We start from the raw sequence: 19,571 nt of genomic DNA on the forward strand, positions 1-19,571 counted from the left end.
GTCCTTTTCCCATTTTTAATTAGATTATTTACTTCTTTTGCTAATGTGTTGTATGAATTCTTTGTATATTTTGGATATTAATCCTTTATCTGAAATATAATTTGCAAATATTTTCTCCCATTTGTAGATTGCTATTTCAATTTATTGATTACTTCCCTTGCTGTGCAGAAGCTCTTTAGTTTGATGTAGTCCCACTTGTTTAATTTAGCTTTTGTGTCCTGTGCTTTTGATATCTTATCCAAGATAATTGCCAAGAGCAGTGTCAAAAAGTCTTTTCCCGCTTTCTCCCGCAAGCACCTCGGGCCCCGGACCCTCGTGTGAAGGGTGCGAGCCCTAAACTGGAGTGGGGTAGAGGCGTGCGGGTCGGCACCCCCTGCTGACGCTGGTGCCGCCGGCCTCCGGATCGGACATGGCCCAGAACTTGAAGGACTTAGCGGGACGGCTGCCCTCCGGGCCGCGGGGCATGGGCACGGCGCTGAAGCTGCTGCTGGGGGCCGGCGCCGTGGCCTATGGCGTCCGCGAGTCCGTGTTCACCGTGGAAGGCGGGCACAGAGCCATCTTCTTTAATCGGATCGGGGGCGTACAGCAGGACACCATTCTGGCCGAGGGCCTTCACTTCAGGATCCCTTGGTTCCAGTACCCTATCATCTATGACATTCGGGCCAGAACCCGAAAAATTTCTTCCCCCACAGGCTCCAAAGACCTGCAGATGGTGAACATCTCCCTGCGAGTGCTGTCTCGACCCAACGCCCTGGAGCTTCCCAGCATGTACCAGCGCCTAGGGCTAGACTACGAGGAGCGAGTGTTGCCGTCCATTGTCAACGAGGTGCTCAAGAGCGTGGTGGCCAAGTTCAATGCCTCACAGCTGATCACCCAGCGGGCCCAGGTATCCCTGTTGATCAGACGGGAGCTGACAGAGAGGGCCAAGGACTTCAGCCTCATCCTGGATGACGTAGCTATCACAGAGCTGAGCTTTAGCCGAGAGTACACGGCTGCTGTAGAAGCCAAACAAGTGGCCCAGCAGGAGGCCCAGCGGGCCCAGTTCTTAGTGGAAAAAGCAAAGCAGGAGCAGCGGCAGAAGATCGTGCAGGCTGAGGGTGAGGCTGAGGCCGCCAGGATGCTTGGAGAAGCACTAAGCAAGAACCCTGGCTACATCAAACTGCGCAAGATCCGGGCAGCCCAGAACATCTCCAAGACGATTGCCACATCACAGAATCGTATCTATCTCACCGCTGACAACCTCGTGCTGAACCTACAGGATGAAAGTTTCACCCGAGGAAGTGACAGCCTCATCAAGGGTAAGAAATGAGCCTGGTGAGGAGCTGCACCCCAGAGAAGTGGATCTGTGCCTGGTGTTTGAGGAGCCGGCTTGGGGTCCAGCACACCCCACCCCACCCCCAGCATCATGTGATGGTACCCTCTGCATTTCTCCTCCCAATCCTTAGATGAACGATGACTGACCCGTTTTCAGGGGAATGACTTTCCTCCTCCCTGTATTGGCCAGGGGTATCGGGACAGTGTGTGATTTCTCAGTGATTTCCTACCGTGTTGGTTCCTCTCAAGGTTGGGAGGCGATAACCACCATCCCAGGAATTCTCAATAAATTTTTATTACTTAAAAAAAAAAAAAAAAAAAAAAGTCTTTTCCCAATGTTTTCTCTTAGAAGTTTTATAGTTTCAGGTCTCTGGCACTGAAGTCTTTAATCCATTTTGAGTTAATTTGTGTGTATGGTGTAAGATGGGGGTCCAGATGGTTCATTGCTAGTATGTACAAATGCAACTGAATTTTGCATGTTGGTTTTGTATCCTGCAACTTTACTAAATTCATTTATTAGTTATAGCAGTGAAGTCTTTAGGATTTTCTATATATAATAAGATATCATCTGCAAGGATAATTTTACTTCTTCTGATCCAGAATTTCTGTTTAGTTGTTTTTATGATCCCTATTTCATTGTTCAACTTCTTGTTTTGTTCATGCATCGCTTTCCTGATTTCATTGAATTGTCTATGTTCTCTTAAATCTCACTGAGCTTCCCTAAAATAATTATTTTGAATTATTTTTCTAGGAATTTGCAGATCTCCATTTCCTTGGAGTCAATTACAGGAAAATTGTGTTCCTTTGGTGGTGTCATGTTTCCTTGCTTTTTTGTGTTTCTGATGGCTTGTGTTGATGCCTGTGCACCAGAGGTGGCAGTCATCTTTTCCAGACTTTTTGGACTCACTTTGTTGGGAAAAGACTTTCACTTAAAGGTAGCTGTGAGGGTGCTGGGTGAGTAGGGTGTAAAGTCTTTGTTCCTGGGAGTGCACAGCGACATTGTCTCTGTGCAGTTCCATCAGCATAGGTCAATGTCTGCAAAGACTGCAAGGGTCTTCTGTGACAAAGACTACAGAGGTCCTGCAGATGTAAGTGGCAGCCAGGAATATTGGGGTCCTTGGAGGTGAAGACTGCTGGGGTCCTACTGTTCTACTTTTCGGCTCATGGCAGATAGTTCCAACCAAGGAGATCCCTCTTGACACCAGGTTTGGTGCACTGGCACTCAGAGTGGCTGCAGAGCCAATATCCTGGGATCAGGCTCACATGGAATTACCACACTGCCTTAGCCCTGGGGCACAGGTGCATTTGCTGAAACAGTGGTGCCAATGTCTAAGGTGCAAGCATATACAAATCTCCCATGGAACTTGCGTCTGTGTCTGAGATTTGCCTCAGTGACTTGGGCCCAGGAGGATTTAGCAGTGGCATAAGTCCCGAGATGACAGGGTGCAGTGGAGGCTTGGGTCCAGGGGTCAGGTTGCTGTCACAGCACAGCCTGGGGATGGTGGGTAAATTTCCAACTCTGGCCCCAGGGGAAGTCACAGAGCAGCAGCAACATGTTTTGGCTAACAGCCTGTTAAAGCCATGTGTCAGGAGCCAGGAGTGAGGTGCAGAGCAGCAGCAGCATGGCCCATAATCATGTGCCAAAGCCCTGAATTAGGACCCAAGTGTGAGGAACAGATTAGCAGTACTGTGGGCCCAGCAATGACAGATTAAAGTTGTGACTATGATCTGGGGATGAGATTTAGAGCAGCAGCAGTTCAGGCCAGGTAATCCAGTCAAAGCCACTGCTTGGAATACAGGGTAGGGTACAAAGCAGTAGCAGCATGGCCCAGTTATAGCAAGTCAAAGCACCATGTTGGGACCCAAGGGCAGGGAACAGAGCAGAAGCAGCTCCAGTCTCATAGATGGTAAGTTGCTGTGACATCCCAATCCAGGAGAGCAGGACAGAGCAGTGATGGGGCCCCAATGTTCAGGTCTCACCACAGTAATAGCTCCAGTCCCAGGGCGTAGACACAGCAGTGGGGACTCTGTGGAGCTCTGCAGCTGAAATCAGTGTTGATGAAAACTGTGGAAGCCCTCAGCAGCAAAGGCTGCAACATCTATGGCAGTGAAGCTTATTGGGGTTCTCCAGCTCTTCTTTCACCACGGGGTGAAATTCCTCTGAGGGGAATCCCTCCTGGTGCCAAGCTGCTCTGGACTTGAGGATGTAATGATGCAGGTAGAATGTTTCCTACATGTTTCTACATGGCCATCCTCAGTTTTTGAGCGCTATTGGATTTTTGCTGCTTCTTCATTGTGGTCCAGAGCTTTCTCAAATTAATTTTCATTGGTTTGTAGTTGTCTACTTATTGTTTTTGTTGTTTTTGTAGGGAACACTAGTGTTGGGACCTCCTAACCCTCCATCTTGCTGATGTCACCTTATCTCTACTTCTGTGTCAGGGAGACTGCAGACACAAGAACCTCCCACTTACCATGTCTTTACACTAATCTTATGTCTTACATAATATAGTTGATTTGCATGTGTAAGGTCATTGACTCCTAGCTGGGTGATAAAATTGGTAGTCATAAAACAATATTAAACACACTGTGTAATCATGAAGTCTTCTACACTTTGCCTTTTCATCTGCTTCCCACAGCCTCTGTCTGTTCATATAATATATTTACTTTGAGGTACAGGAGTTATATTTTAACTTCCTGAATCATTGTACCTTGGATATAAGCATAAACAATGGCAGGAGGGAACAGCAAGTTAAAGGAAGTATTGCATATGACCAGGATATCTCTGAACAGGATCTCACTTCTACCGCTGCTACAGCTCAATTGTTACTTTACTCCTGGGAGTAGTGGAAAGGTGTTGGTGGGGTCAATGGAATATAGTCATTGGATCAACTTAAAAGCAATTCTGGATGAACTTGTCAGGAGGGGTCAGGAGGTACTGCTCTGAGATCATCCCTTCTTCTTGATCTCAAAAACCCATCTGGTATTAAATGTGAGATATTTTCTACATCTTTCACTGAAGATTATTTGGAGAATGCTTTCATGCAATGAGTCAGGAAATAGATACATGTCCCCAAAGATACATTTTGGATGCATTTTCCAATAATGGGAAAATTATTTTGGGAATATTCTAATATTTTTGAAAACTCCTGTAAAAATGTCATGTTGAGTAAGAAACGTATAACAAAACTACAAGAATCAAAGTTTGATGTCATTCTTGCAGATGCCATTGGATCCTGTGGTGAGCTGCTAGCTGAACTGCTTAAAATAGCTTTGGTGTACCATCTCCAGTTCTCTCCATGCTATATGATTGAAAAGTATAGTGGAGGACTTCCATTCCCACTGTCCTACGTACCTGTTGTTACATCAGAATTAAGATATCAAATGACATTCAAGGAGAGGGTAAAAAATTTGATATAAGTGATTTATTTTGACTTTTTGGTTCCAAACATTTAATGAGAAAAACTGGGGTCAGTTTTACAGCAAAGCACTAAGTCAGTCAAGTTTTTAGTTTGCAGTGTGAAGTCCTAATTTTCCTACTGGCTTGGAAGGTGAGTTTGTATAAATATAAAGTCAAAGGAATTTATCTTTTATCAGTGGAATGGTGAAATGAAAATATAAAATGATCTGTCAATCTCATAAATATTAGGAAAGGCTTATATTGTAGCGTCGGTTAGAACCCTTTGGCCCGTTACTAGTGCAGGACACATCAGGAAGATATAAACCTCCAATTGAAGCACTTAGGACTTCTCTAAGCAATTACATATCCATCTTACTGAACTTTTTTTGAACTTAAGTCACTAGAAACCTCACAAAATGTCTTGATGAATGAAGACATAAATTTAGGAGGTATGCATATATTTCTAGCACAAGTATCAACGTAAGATTTAGGAAATTTTATCCACTTGATTAGTGCATTCCTCAGTCACTACTGGTGGGAATGCAAACTGGGGCAGCCAGCATGGAAAACAGTGTGGCAATTCCTCAAAAAATTAAAAATAGAAATACCATATGATCTAGCTATTCCACTTCTGAGTACTTATCCAAAGATCATGAAAACACTAATTTGAAAAGATCTATGCACCCCTATGTTCATTGCAGCACTATTCGCAATAGCCAACACTTGGAAGCAAACTAAGTGCCCATCAATGGATGAATGGATAAAGAAGATGTGGTATATATACAATGGAATACTACCCAAATGCTAAAAAAAGACAAAATCATGCCATTTGCAAAAGCATGGGTGGAGCTTGAGGGTCTTATGCTAAGTGAAATAAGTCAGACAAATATATTTATACAACATCTTCTTTATCCATTCATCCGTAGAAAGGTTGCTACCACATTTTGGCTATTGTGAATAATGCTGCAATGAACATAGGGGTGCATAAATCTCTCTGGATTGTTGATTTCAAGTTCTTTGGGGAAATACCCAGTAGTGGGATAGCTGGATTGTATATTTCTATTTTTAATTTTTTGAGAAATCTCCATACTGTTTTCCATAGTAGCTGAACCAGTTGCCTTCCTATCAGCAGTCTATGAGGGTTCGCTTTTCTCCATATCCTCTCCAACATTTATTATTTCTTGTCTTGGTAATTATAACCATTCTGATAGGTGTAAGGTGATAGCTCCTGGTAGTTTTGATTTGCATTTTCCTAATAATTAGTGATGTTGAATGTCTTTTCCTGTGTCTTTTGGCCATCTGTATATCTTCTTTGGAGAAATGTCTGTTCATATCCTTTGTCCATTTTTTTTCTTGTTGAGTTGTGTGAGTTCTTTATATATTTTCAAAATTAACTCTGCATAGAATGTATGATTTGCAAATATTTTCTCCCAGTTGGTGGGTTGTCTTTGCATCTTGTTCATGGTTTCTTTTGCCTTGCAGAAGCTTGTTAGTCTGATGTAGACACATTTGGTTATATTTCCTTTTGTTTCCCTTGCCTGAGTAGATATCGTATTCAAAAAGATGCTGCCAAGACTGGTGTCAAAAAGTGTACTGTCTATATTTTCTTCTAGGAGTTTTATGATTTCAGATCTTGCATTCAAGTCATTAATACATTCTGAGTTAAGTTTTGTGTATGGTGCAAGATAATGGTCTACTTTCATTCTTTTGCATGTGGCTGTCCAGTTTTACCAACATCATTCATTGAAGAGACTTTCCTTTCTCCATTTCATGTTCTTGGCTCCTTTCTCCATGTGAATTATATTTAATAATTGTCTATAATTGTGAATGCACTTATATGACATTAGAAATGGTCGAAGGTTCCTCTCACATTTCTCCCTCTTTTCTTTTCATATATATATAGAGATCTACATATAGACCTATACAGATATACACAACATATACGTTATACATTTAAATTATATATATATATATATATTATACACATACACACATTTTTATATTTGCTTTATGAAAGAACACTTGCAAATATCTTTGGCTACAACTTTCCAAGCTCCTTTCAGAAAATTACCTGGTATGTTCATGACAATATTTCACTTCATCTAACACTTGTTTTGTTTTGCTTTTCCCTTCAGGAAGACCCACTACGTTATCTGTGTTAATGAGGAAAGCTGAAACATGACTCATTCGAATCTATCGGGATTTGAATTTCCCCACGCACTCTTACCACATTTTGAAATTGGTGGTGGACTCCACTGCAAACCTGAAAACCCCTGTCTAAGGTAACCTATTCTTTCTTATTTGTTGTGCTTTGTTTACCTTGTATTTTCATTAGGAACGATTCTGCATTCTTCATTTAAAATGTTTGATTACATGGGACTTCAGCATCATGGAGGAGTGAGCTTGCCCAGGACTCTCTCCCCTCCAACATACAACAAAATAGAGCAACCGTGTTCCAACAGAACAATATCGTAATAGCACGGCAATCCTCAGAGACCCACAGTAGCCAAATGACGGAGGACGGAGAGGCTGGGGCTCCCCTCAGAGGAGCTGGAACAGGGTAAGAGAGATCTTCGCTCCCTCCCCTAGAGACTGGGATCGCTGCCACAGGAGGCTCGAGAGGGAAGGAGTGGGGGAGGGACCACACATCTGCAGGATCACCCAGGACTCCCACAGCCATGCAGCCCAGATGGAAGCCCTCTAACGGGGGAAAGCTTTCACGTGGGGTGACCTCAGCAAGCCAAGACCCCAGGAGAGCAGATAGCGAAAGCTGATTGGGAAACTGGGTCTGGGCGCGAGAGAAGGTGCCCCTTCCTCCCCCAGTTGGCGCTATGCCCGCCATCTCGGGTGAAGGCAGAGGGCTCAGAATACGCAGCTCTTGACCTCCATCTAGTGGCACGAGGCTGTAACTGCAACCAAATAATAGCGTGTGCAAAAACCATTCTAGCATCAAACAATTCATAAAAACTCCAAACCAGAGAGAAAATAAGGACCCAGAATTATGCCCTGAGGACTCCACATTATCTCCAACACTTTTGTCTTCTTGATGGTTGCCATTCAAACAGGTGAGTGGCAATATCTCATTTTGGTTTTGATTTGCATTTCCCTGGTGATTAGTGATATTGAGCATCTTTTCATGTACCTGTTGGCCATTTGAATATCTTCTTTGGAAAAATATCTATTTATTTCCTCTTTCCATTTTTTAATTGGATATTTTGTTTTTTGTTATTGAGTTGTATGAGTTCTACATAATTTTAGATAATAACCCCTTAATCTGTATATGGTTTGAAAAATATTCTCTCATTCTGTAGGTTGAGTTTTTATTTTGTTGTTTCTTTCTTTGGTTTTGCAGAAGTTTTTAAGTTTGATGTAGTCCCAATTGATTTTTGCTTTTGTTGCTTGTGGGTTTGGTGTCGTATTGAAAAAAATCATTGCCAATACCAATGTCTAGGAGCTTCTTCCCTGTGTTTTCTTTTAAGAATGTTATGGTATCAGGCCTTATAGTTAAGTCTTTCACCTATTTCGAGTTAATTTTTGTGAGTGGTGTAAGATAGGGGTCCATTCATTTTTCTGCATGTATTTATCCAGTTTTCCCAACGCCATCTGTTGAAGAGATTATCCTTTCCCCATTGCATGGTCTTGGCTTCCTTGTCAAATGTTAGTTGACCATATAATTCTGGACTCTGTATTCTGTTCCATTGGTCTATATGTCTATTTTTATGCCAGTAATCATACCATTTTAATTATTGCAACTTTGTAGTATAGTTTGAAATCAGAAAGCGTGATGCCTCTGGCTTTGTTCTTCTTTTTTTTTTTCCTTTTTTTCTCTTACTGCTTTTTCTCCCCCAATCCCCCCAGTATATAGTTGTATATTTTAGTTGTGGGTCCTTCTAGTTGTGGCACATGGGATGCTGCTTCAGCATGGCTTGATGAGTGGTGCCATGTCCGCGCCCAGGATCCGAACCAGCGAAACCCTGGGTCACTGCAGCAGAGCACGCGAACTTAACCACTCGGCCACGGGGCAGCCCCTTGTTCTTCTTTCTTAGAGTAGCTTTGACTATTTGTGGTTTTCGTGGTTCCATGAAAATTTTAGGATTTTTTGATCTATTTCTGTAAAGAATGCCATTGGAATTTTGATAAGGATTGCATTGAATCTATAAATGGCTTCGAGTAGAATGGACATTTTAACAATATTAATTCTGATTCATGAAGACAGGATATCTTTCCATTTGTGTCTTCCTCTATTTGTTTCAACAAAGTATTTTATTTGTTGTTGTACAGATCTTTCACTCCCTTGGTTAAATTTATACCTAGGTATTTTATTGTTTTTGATGCTATTGTGAATGGGAGTTTTATTTCTTTTTCAGATGTTTCACTACCAAGTGTTTATAAATGTAATGGATTTCTGTATGTAGATTTTATATCTGGCAACTTTACTGAATTTGTGATTAGTTCTAAAAGTTTTTGGGTGAGTCTTTGGGATTTTCTATAAATGAAATCATAGTGTCTCCAAAAAGCCAAAATTTTGCTTCTTTCTTTCTGATTTGGATGCCTTTTTTTTTTCTTTATCTTGTCTAGATGCTCCAACCAGGACTCCCACTACTGTATGGAATTAGAGTGTGAGAGTGGGCATCCTTGTCTTCTTCCTGATTTCAGAAGAAAAGCTTTCAATTTTTCACCATTTACCATAATGTTAGTTGTGTGCATGTTATATATGACTTTTATTATGTTGAGGTATTTTCCTTCTGTACCCAATGTGTTAAGTGTTTTTATCATGAAAGGATGTTGTATTTTGTCAAAGGATTTTTTTGCCTTTATTAAGAGGATCATGTTATCTTTATCTTTCATTCTATTAATGTGATGTATTACATTTTTGATTTGCATATATTGAACCATCCTTGCATCCCAGGGATAAATCCTACTTGGTCACGCTGTCTAATTCTTTTAATGTGCTCTTGATTTTGGTTTGCTGATACTTTGTTGAGAATTTTTGCATCTATATTCATCGGGAATATTGGTCTATAGATTTCTTTTCTTGTAGTGTCCTTATTTGGCTTTGGTATTAGGGTAATGCTGGCTTCATAGAATAAGCTTGGAAGTGCTCCCTCCTTTTCAATTTTTTGGAGCAATTTGAGAAAGATTGGGGTTAATTCTTCTTTAAATGTTTGGTAGAATTTGCCAGTGAAGCTGCCTGTTCCTGGGGTTTTCTATCTTGGGAGGTTTTTGATTATTGACTCAGTCTCTTTACTCATTAATGATCTGTTCAGATTTTCTACTTGTTCATGATTCAGTCTTGGTAGGTTGTGTGTTTCTAGGAATTTATTCATTTCTTCTAAATTATCCAATTTTTTGGCATATAATTGTTCATAGTAGTCTCTCATGAGTCTATGTATTTCTGTATTATTAGATGAATGTCTCTTTTTTCATTTCTAGTTTTATTTATTTGAGACTCCTTTTTTCTTAGTCTAACTGAAGGTTTCCCAATTTTGTTTATCTTTTTTAAAAGACAGAGAAATACAAATACTGTATGATGTCCCTTATATATGGAATCTAAAAAAGCTAAACTCATAAAAACAGAGAGTAATATGGTGGTTACCAGGGGATGAGTGGTGGAGATATAGGAGAAATATTGTTTAAAGGTACAAACTTGCAACTTGTAGTAAAGAAGTCTTAGAGAGCTAATGCACAGTACAGTGAATATAACAACAATGTTGTATTATAATCATCAAACTTGAGAAAAGACTAGACCTTAATTATTTCAACCACCAAAAAAAAGATAATTATGTGGTGTGATAGAGGTGCTAACTATCACTACAATGGCAATCATATTACAATGTATAAATGTATCAAGTCAACATGTTGTGCACCTTAAATTACACAATGATATATTTCAAAAATATTTCAATAAAAAATGCATACAAATTTTAACCAGAGATATCCCTGGATAGAGAAGATAAGTAAATTTTATTTCCTTTCTTATAATTTTTCATACTTTTGCAAACTTTCTTGCAGTAAGCTTATATTATTTTCATAATGATGTCACAGAATGACAATGACCAATTCGCATCAGAGATGAATCTGTAAACAGGATGTATTATTACATATTGTAGGGAACCATCGTACACATCACGGATGAAGAAGCTTTGGGCAGCAAGCCAATGATACAAAACATCGAAAAACAGGTAACTTTTTTCTTTTCTTTTTTTTGCAACAAAGTCTGCAAAATCAAAGTTTGCAGACATTGTCCTGTTTCCTTTTTTCTATAAAAATACTTTTGAAAAAAAGTTTTATGACAGTTATTAGGATCAGAAAGTATACTTTTTATGTTGGAAGGTTATGTCATTATGTTCCAGAGAGAAAAGGACAAATATGGACTTAAAACAGAAGGACTGGAAGAAAAAAAAAAAAGATGAGAATACGGTTTTGACCAGATACACAGGAAACTTTTGCTCCTCTACATTCTTATTTTGGTAGGAGAGTACATTGAGCAATGTGGGATTATTCTAACATAGCAGGTAATAAAAGTTTTTAAATTGGCAAAGATCAGGAACCACAAAGCAAAATAATTCTGAAGCAATTCCAGGCAAACACAGATTCACCAGGAGCTTTATATAGTTTGAACTGAGCTACTCAGGAGGGTGACCAGCTCTCTGCTGCAGAAAGCCCTGCTGTGCCTCTCCTTCTGTGAGGCAGCCACTCTCTGAGGGACTCGGGGAGGTGAAGATGAGGGCCCCTCACAGCCAGTTAACACATAGCACATTCTACTAGGACATCTATTATACAATATTATTTCAGGGCAAAAGATGTCATATGTCAACAAACCCAGCAACATGGTCACTCAAATACGTAACTACAGAAGTATATTTCTGGATTATAAATAGGACTCATAGAACTATTTCACAGAAATTCCAAATTACAATACCAGACTCCTTAATGTTAGCAATTAGTAATTTAGGGAGACAGCTTGGGAGATTTTGATAAAATTTAAGGTAACGTATAAAGGAGTATGGAGCTGACAGAATGATAGACATAAAGTCATCCTAATAATAACTATTTCTTAGCGCTGATAGAGAAATGAAAGACCAATGACTAAAACAAAATAATTTTCTAGAAATCCTGCCTAGAAAAAACAAAAATGATTTAGTATAATTGTAATGATAAAGAATTAAAGATGAGTTAAGATCCTGCGGTATAGCCTCCTTCCAAAAATCTACATTAGTAATTACTAACATTATTGGTGAAGAGTCTGGGTATATTATTGTCTAACAGTACCTCCCCCTCACTACACTACTGTGTGCTGTCTCTATTTCATTGCTTGCTCATACACACACACACATTTGCACAAATATGCATAATAGAGGAAATTAACCTTGTATCACATCTCCTTCCCAAGAACCTAAGAGATTAGGTCTGTTAAAAAACAGCCATTACTAAAAACAATGTGGAGTTTCCTCAAAAAATTAAAAATAGTATTATCATATGAGCCAGTGTAGAGGAAGAAGACATTTCCTTTACCCAATCTAGGTCCTTCTGGCCAGACTACAAATTAAACTCACGTGAGATAGAATAACAGGAGAAAATTAAACAAAGCTTTATAACATGTGTACATGGGAGAGACTCAGCCAAGCTGAGCAACTTGCCAAAATGGTAGAGGTTCTCATCTTAAATACCCTCCTCAGCTAAAGGCAAAGGAGGATGTTGGGGGGTGGGGGGGGTCAGTTATGGGAGATTATCAGAAAAGCACAGTAAACAAGAGTAAGGTTATTATGCAGATTTAAGTCCTTGCCTTCTGTATTGATAAGAGTTTCTAGAGATAAGGTCGTCCCCCCTTCTTCCTGGTACAGGAGAGACAGACACCTTTATAGATGAAGATTTTCTTTACAAATGTAAATGTCTCTTAACAAAGGGTAAATCCTACTTGTCAGAGTTTCTCTCATGTCTGCAGTTTTTTAAAAGTAACCGGCCCAAAATAATCCTCATGCCAAACAAACATATCTTGGGGTGGCCAATTCCAGTCCCCCACACCAGGCATTCCACTTCTGGGTGTATATCCCAAGATTGCAATTAAGATTCCAAGGAGATATTTGCACACTCATGTTCATAGCACCACTATTCACAAGAGCCAAGAGATTGAAGCAACCCAAGTGGCCATCAACAGATAAAGCAATAAATAAAATGTGACATATACAAACAACAGAACATTACTCAGCCTTTAAAAGGAAGGAAATTCTGACATGTTACAACATAGATGAACTTTATGCTAAGTGAAATGTCAGTCACAAAATGACAAACACCATACACTTTACTTTATATGTGGTATCTAGACTAGCCAAATTAATAGAAACAAAAAGTAGAATGATGATTGCCAGGGGTTGAGGAAAGGGGAAATGAAGAGGTTTTTAATGAGCATAGACTCCCAGTTTTACAAGACGAAAGAGTTCTCCAGATTAACACTGCTGAAATGTACACTTAGGAATGGTTAAGTAGGTAAATTCTATGTTATGTGTATTTTACCACAATAAAAATAAAACAGTCACTGCTTTAATAATTCCTATTTATATTTGATTTTCTCTCTTTAGCTGTTTATAGCAGTCCTTTCAATAGTGTTTGCTATGCTGTTGTTCTTTTGTGATAGTGTAAATTCTTTCTTCACAGGAAATGGAACAGTTTGCCCAGAGTTCTGGAGAAAATGGTACTGTGCTATTTACTCTGGGGTCAATAGTCAGTAACATGACAGAAGAAAGGGCCACTGTGATTTCATCAGCCCTTGCCCAGATTCCACAAAAGGTACATAAAGTACCTTCTAGAGGACAACAACTTAATGAGTCTGCTAAACTCTGTAAAGAGTCTGATTACAAACATTTCCTGCAAGAAAGGTAAACTGTTATGATCATTCTAACATATCTCAGACATCAGTTTAAAAACCAAAATATGCATAGCAGGTGCTAAAGTAGTACAAAGGGTATTTTTGATTGACAATAACTTTGGCATTAACATTGTGATAAAAAAGAAATATATTTAAGAGGTGTAGTGTGAAGTTCTGGTATTATAATGGTATTGTGGGTAGGTACAGAAATCACCATATTCTGCCCTATAATTTGTTCCTTTTCCTTGCAGGATTCCTGAGGGCACTGTACACACTACAGAAGTTCTCAGAAAGGAGTTAAATTTTAAAAGTAACTGTACTAGGACAATAACGCTAAGCAGCATTGATAAATGTCTGAATGTATCATGCAATTTGCACTTGCCATGCAATCCTAACCTCTTTTACTTACCCTAAATTTCATAATTTTCAGGCTTCTACTGAGAATAAGGATGGCCAGAGCTCACCAAGCTGCCTCCAGGCACCTAAGCCAGCCATGACAATTTAGAGAAAGAGAAAAATAGACTTGCTCTGTTTGATTGGGCCCTGGGAAAGTCTGAAGCACAAAGATAAAAGTGAAATGGTGAATATGGGTCCCGCCCTTAAGGTGAACTCTGTGCATTATAAAATCTGGCCCCTAATAGACTCTGCTCCTAACCTATTAAATTAACTACTCATCCTGACTGAGGAAGGAGAAGGGAATATAAGGAGTCAGGTAGAAGAAAGACTGGCATGGAAAAGGTTCAGATGCCTCCATCTCCATAAAATATAGTTTTAAGTTTTTGTAATATATAAAATACACCTGGGGTCTTTGTACATTTGTGAACTACTTTTTAGTTTTCTATCTGATATAGTCTTATCCTAATCATCTATGCTATTTTTTTTCTGAGAACCTAAAGTTACTTTACATTCACATAGCAAATAGAATGTAAACACTAGTAAATTGTAATCCAGTTTATGAGGATTTCTTGGGAATGCCAAAATTGGTAGCTTCTTTTGGTACTGGGCATATAAACCATATTAATCAATGCTGTCAGTGCTTTGTGCTTCATTGTTGAAGTGTTAAGTGTCAGTTGAATAAATTTTAGCATCACAATTTTGGAATTTTTTCAACAGCCATATCATTATTTATAAATTACCCGCAAGCTCTCCTGTTCTAAATTTAAACAATTTCCAAACCTAGCAACAGTAATAATGCTCTGGATTCATGTCAAATATTACCAACTGAATTTTTCTTGGAGGTAGTGCTTAATAATTTATAATCTAAAAGAAGTTATACTTACTTCCTAAGCAGAATGAATTAATTATTAATAAAGTATTAATAAGTGGAAATACTTATTTCTCACTAGTGTCTGATTGCACAGACTAGCCTTTTATAATTAAAATATGTAAAAGTCTAATATAATAACTTAAGGACCAAGTGGCTATAAGTAAACTTGCTTCAATAACAGTCAGAAGGCAATAAAAAGGTTAATATTAAATTTAGAAAATGAGAACAAGTACATGAAGCAAAATAAATGTGCAGATTATTAGTAATTTGCCACTGTTTTTAACACTAGCATCATGACTGCCTAACAATTTCCTTAATATTTGAAGTTGTCATTGATTATCTATGTCACTACGATTTCTCTGTGCTACGTGTAAAATGCCATGATTGCATTTCAAACCTGGTCGAACATAATAAGTACATCTGAGTATTCCTCTTACATCAGTGTTTTCATGGTTCTCATTATCTAACATCTCTTGTCCTCATTTCCTCATCCGCCATGTTGAAGGCATTTAACTAGATGTCTTTTAATCTCTTTGGAATTCTAACTGCTATAACTTTGAAATTTGACTCATGGAATAAGATATTTTCTTTACTCTAACAGGTTCTATGGAGATTTGATGGTGAGAAACCAGACACCTTAGGATCCAATACTTCAGCTTCATCAGTGGATCCTCCAGAATGACCTTCTTGGTAAGACTCAGGAGGACAAATACTAAAAACATGAGTAACAGCTAAGCAGAGTGACAATAGTTCAACAGGAAACAAATTTAATGAGCACTTATTATTGAAATACTCAAAAATAAAACTTAAGTTCTTTATATTTATTTCCAGACCTGGGGAAAAAAAGGATAAAATATAACAGTCAGCATTTTGTTATACAAAGACACATTCCTTATGGCCAGAATGAAAATATCTTTATTTCAGGTGTAATTACTTCCAGTGAATTTTTCAATAACTTCTTGGATTGTTGCTCTATCTCTGAATTCTCTCCTTACATCTATCTTTTCCCCTACTTGTAGGGATATTTCAAATGCTACTGAAAAATAATAGCTCCTCTTTTAGTACCAGTGATTCTTCATTTTTTATACAAAAAAAATCTACAATGAAGTGATAATACATTTCATGATAAAATGTAGCTTTTCTTTCCTCTGGTTCCAGGATCAATAATATCACCCTTCCTGTTGTCTTGGCACCCTTCATATCAGACTCAATAACTTCACTATTTCTTTAAGAGACTATGTTTCTAACGTGCCCTCTTCTTTTCTTGCACATGTTATTTCTTTTATTCTGAATATTCTTTCAATTTGTTCACCTGCCAATCTTGTATTCATTTTTGAAGTTCAAGTGACACACCACTTCTTTCATGTAGTCTTCACTTACCTCTCCAGCAAATTTAGGTATTTATTGCTCTGAGTTCTGAAAGCAATTTAAATGCAGTTTCAAGTATATAATAATCTATCTTAAAAAGATTGCCTCTTTCAGTGTCTTATAATACCCATTTCTCATTTTATTTCTAAAACTTATAATTAATAGTTTTCCCAAAATTCACTCAATCCCAGGTCATCCAAAAACCAAAGCCTTTACAACTCACGGTGGAACCAATAGCATCTATAAGGCAATCTACCATGGTATCCCTATGGTGGGCGTTCCTTTGTTTGTGGATCAACACGATAACATTGCTCACATGGAGGCCAAGGCAGCAGCTGTTGCATTGAAGACAATGTCAAGTATAGATTTGCTCAGTGCATTGAAGTGAATCATTAATGATTGTTCATGAGTATAATAATTTTTTTTACTAGATATTACTTCTAGAGAGGTTCTTATATGAAGGCTGTGGGGGCAGCAATGGGTCTAGACATAAACACAATGATGAGTAACATTTATTCAATCCTTTGAAGACAGTCATCAATAACCCATTGTGAGTGTCACATTAAGTTTTTTTAGTGGTTTTAGGCGAAAGGTTTGTCAGATGTTTAAAGATAGTGGAGAAATTTTGAAATAGCCAATTAATACAATGAGAAGAATCACTGAAATAGTGACCCAAGGATTAAGAGGAAACGTTGAGAACAAAGTTGAGGTAGGGAACCATGAATGTTATAAGAGTACTAATCTGCAGTTATGGCTTTCTTTCAGGATAGGAACTCATCAAATGTTTTAAACTCTTCTAAAATGATTTATTTTCAGTAAATAATATGAAAATAATTCAATCTCAAATTCCCATTACATTTAACACTTCCAAAATTTTCTATGCTAATGTTTTGATCTCATCCCTGATAAATGGTAAACAACTTGGACTTTCAAACTTACCCAGTTAAAACTGTGTGGATACTACTTATAAATGTAGGCATAGTCTTAGTTGTTTGGGTTGTGCTTGTTTCTGTCTTATTTGAAAGAATTGTAAAATCAAAAAGTAAATGACTTGGAAGAGATGTACTGGAATGTTCCTTTTTAAAAGCCAAATTTACTGAAGCCAGACATATTTAGTTTCCAAATTATTTCAGGATACGCATTAATTTCAATTATACTGTTACTATTATTATCATACTTATTATGTATATACTTTCCCCCTTTTGCTTCATGATTACTTTGGAAATAAAACATTTTGTGTAAGAAAATATTGGTAATAATGGCACAGTGGACATTTGTGTTTTAAAAGTATTGCGATTTAATTTTAATTTTAGCACTACTATTATTCATCCTAAATGAGCACAATGAGAAGCACATTTTCTTTTTTTTCTTTTAAAGAATGTATCATTTGGTGGTTTTATGTAAAAGTATATCTCTTTAGTATCAATGTCTTCTTATACTTTTTAAATTTTTAGTAATGTAAAGCTGGTGTCAAAAAATGAAGATTGTTTCTTTATTAGCTGATACATATTAGATATTTATGATATGCTACATATTGTCTAAGTTCTTTGCATGTATTATGTAACTTCTACATTATAGCCTTTCCCTCTCATATTATAAAACTGTTTTAGGATGACTGCCCTCCTCTCAAAAACCTAGTGCTGCCACTGTGTTTTTTACAGAACAGGGAGACATGTTACCTCCAATGTTATTGCGACAGTGCTCTGCTATACAACACTTCGTGATTTAGAGTTCATAAGCCATATCTCTTTATTCATCCTTCTTCCTTGTCTGTTAGTTCACAATCATTTCAACATTAGAAACAAATGCACTGCAATGCCTGAGGGTAAAATGTTGAGCACTTTCCAGATTCTAAAATGACAATCCTAACAAGAAAAACAACAATAATAATAGCAAACAGAGGCTACTATATGGTATGAATAACTCTAAAGAATCAATACATTATTCCTCACAATAATCCAGTGAGAAAGGTCCATTTAACAATGAAACTTGAGTAACAGAAAGGATAAAAAAGCAGACAACAGAGAAGTGTCAGAGTCAGGATTCAAACCAGGGCAATCCATGTCCACATTTTTAACCACTAATTCACTGATACAAGGTCAATACCAATTCCTGGTCAATACTAACTCCTCATCAGCCCTGCCTGGACATGTCCAGGAACCTCATCGTGGACTTGCCTCCTATCCCTGGATTATAACGGTGTTTTAAAACTTGTTCACTAGGTCTATTAACAATTCCTTACTGGATAATTCAAGCTTTGCATGCCCAAATTTGTATTTCTTTTTCTTTTCTTTTCTTTTCCTTTCTTTTCTTTTGCTTTGGGACTTAACTCATTCTATTCTCTAGGCTAGAAATACTTGTCCTCTTCCAAATTCTTTTTTCATAACTTGAAATCCTAAGCATTCAATAAATTCTAGCCCATAAACTAAGATCTCTATAATCATCTCTGAAGAAAATAATGTTTTTCTGCCACCTTTATGTGGCACTCATTTTTCCTATCTGCACAAGAATCTCACATATTTATCTTTTCTAGTTTGTTCTATAAATTGATGTCTATTTGATTTTTCTTCAGCTATAAAGAGAATGCTACGTGTTTATCAACGATTCATCGTGACCAGCCTATAAAGCCCTTGGATTGAGTAGCCCATGCGAGTAAAAGGAGCCAAATACCTACAGCCAAGACAAAGGTGACTGAGGTTTTTAAAGGGAGAACAGATAGGTAACAAAAGGGGACTATGGGGAAATGAAAAGGAGAGAACAAAGAAGAGACTAGGAGGATGTGTAGAAATGGAAAATTACAGAAAGGGGTAAGTGGAAAATTACTGAAAGTGGTTTGGTGAGGTGAGTTGGACAATGTACATTTTGTGGTTTGTCAGGATCACATTTTCTTGAGCAAAGACTCAGCATAGGGGCTGGGGTCATCTTTAGAGACACAAGCCACGACCTAGTACAGGTGGAAGTCAAGTTAAAGTTTGGTCCAGTCATTTGGTCCAGTCTTTTAACACAGTGTTTAGGTAAGTCCTTTGTGGGGCATGGGGATTTACAGTTTACAACCTCATGAAGCACAAAACATTCCTTTGTGTAACTTTTCTTTGTTTCACAAATTCTCAATGGCCCTAACTGGGGTTTCTTACCTAAAGCTATGAAACCAGTAAAATCTTTGGTTAAAATGACTAAAGATATTGTCCACACAAAGTCTTGGATATGCTTGAATTACCATTCTTGCTTTATTGAACGACCTTTTATAATTGGATAGTAAGACACAAAATAAAAGGAGAGAGTAGGAATGATAGGTGGGGCCCAGTAACTTTAGTCCAGTCCCGCTGGATTACAGTGTTAGATTTCCCTCCTCCCACAAT

The 19,571-nt window shown here is 38.0% G+C and overlaps 2 pseudogenes; both read left to right on the plus strand.

Annotated features, from left to right (window-relative positions):
* Window positions 1-283: 283 nt before the first annotated feature.
* Window positions 284-1,639, plus strand: LOC111772896 (prohibitin-2 pseudogene; annotated as a pseudogene).
* A 2,403-nt stretch (window positions 1,640-4,042) lies between these two features.
* On the plus strand, window positions 4,043-18,960 carry LOC100067549 (UDP-glucuronosyltransferase 2B31-like; annotated as a pseudogene).
* Window positions 18,961-19,571: the final 611 nt, after the last annotated feature.

This window comes from Equus caballus, chromosome 3 (assembly GCF_041296265.1).
Source record: "Equus caballus isolate H_3958 breed thoroughbred chromosome 3, TB-T2T, whole genome shotgun sequence".
In the NCBI taxonomy this organism is placed as follows: domain Eukaryota; kingdom Metazoa; phylum Chordata; class Mammalia; order Perissodactyla; family Equidae; genus Equus; species Equus caballus.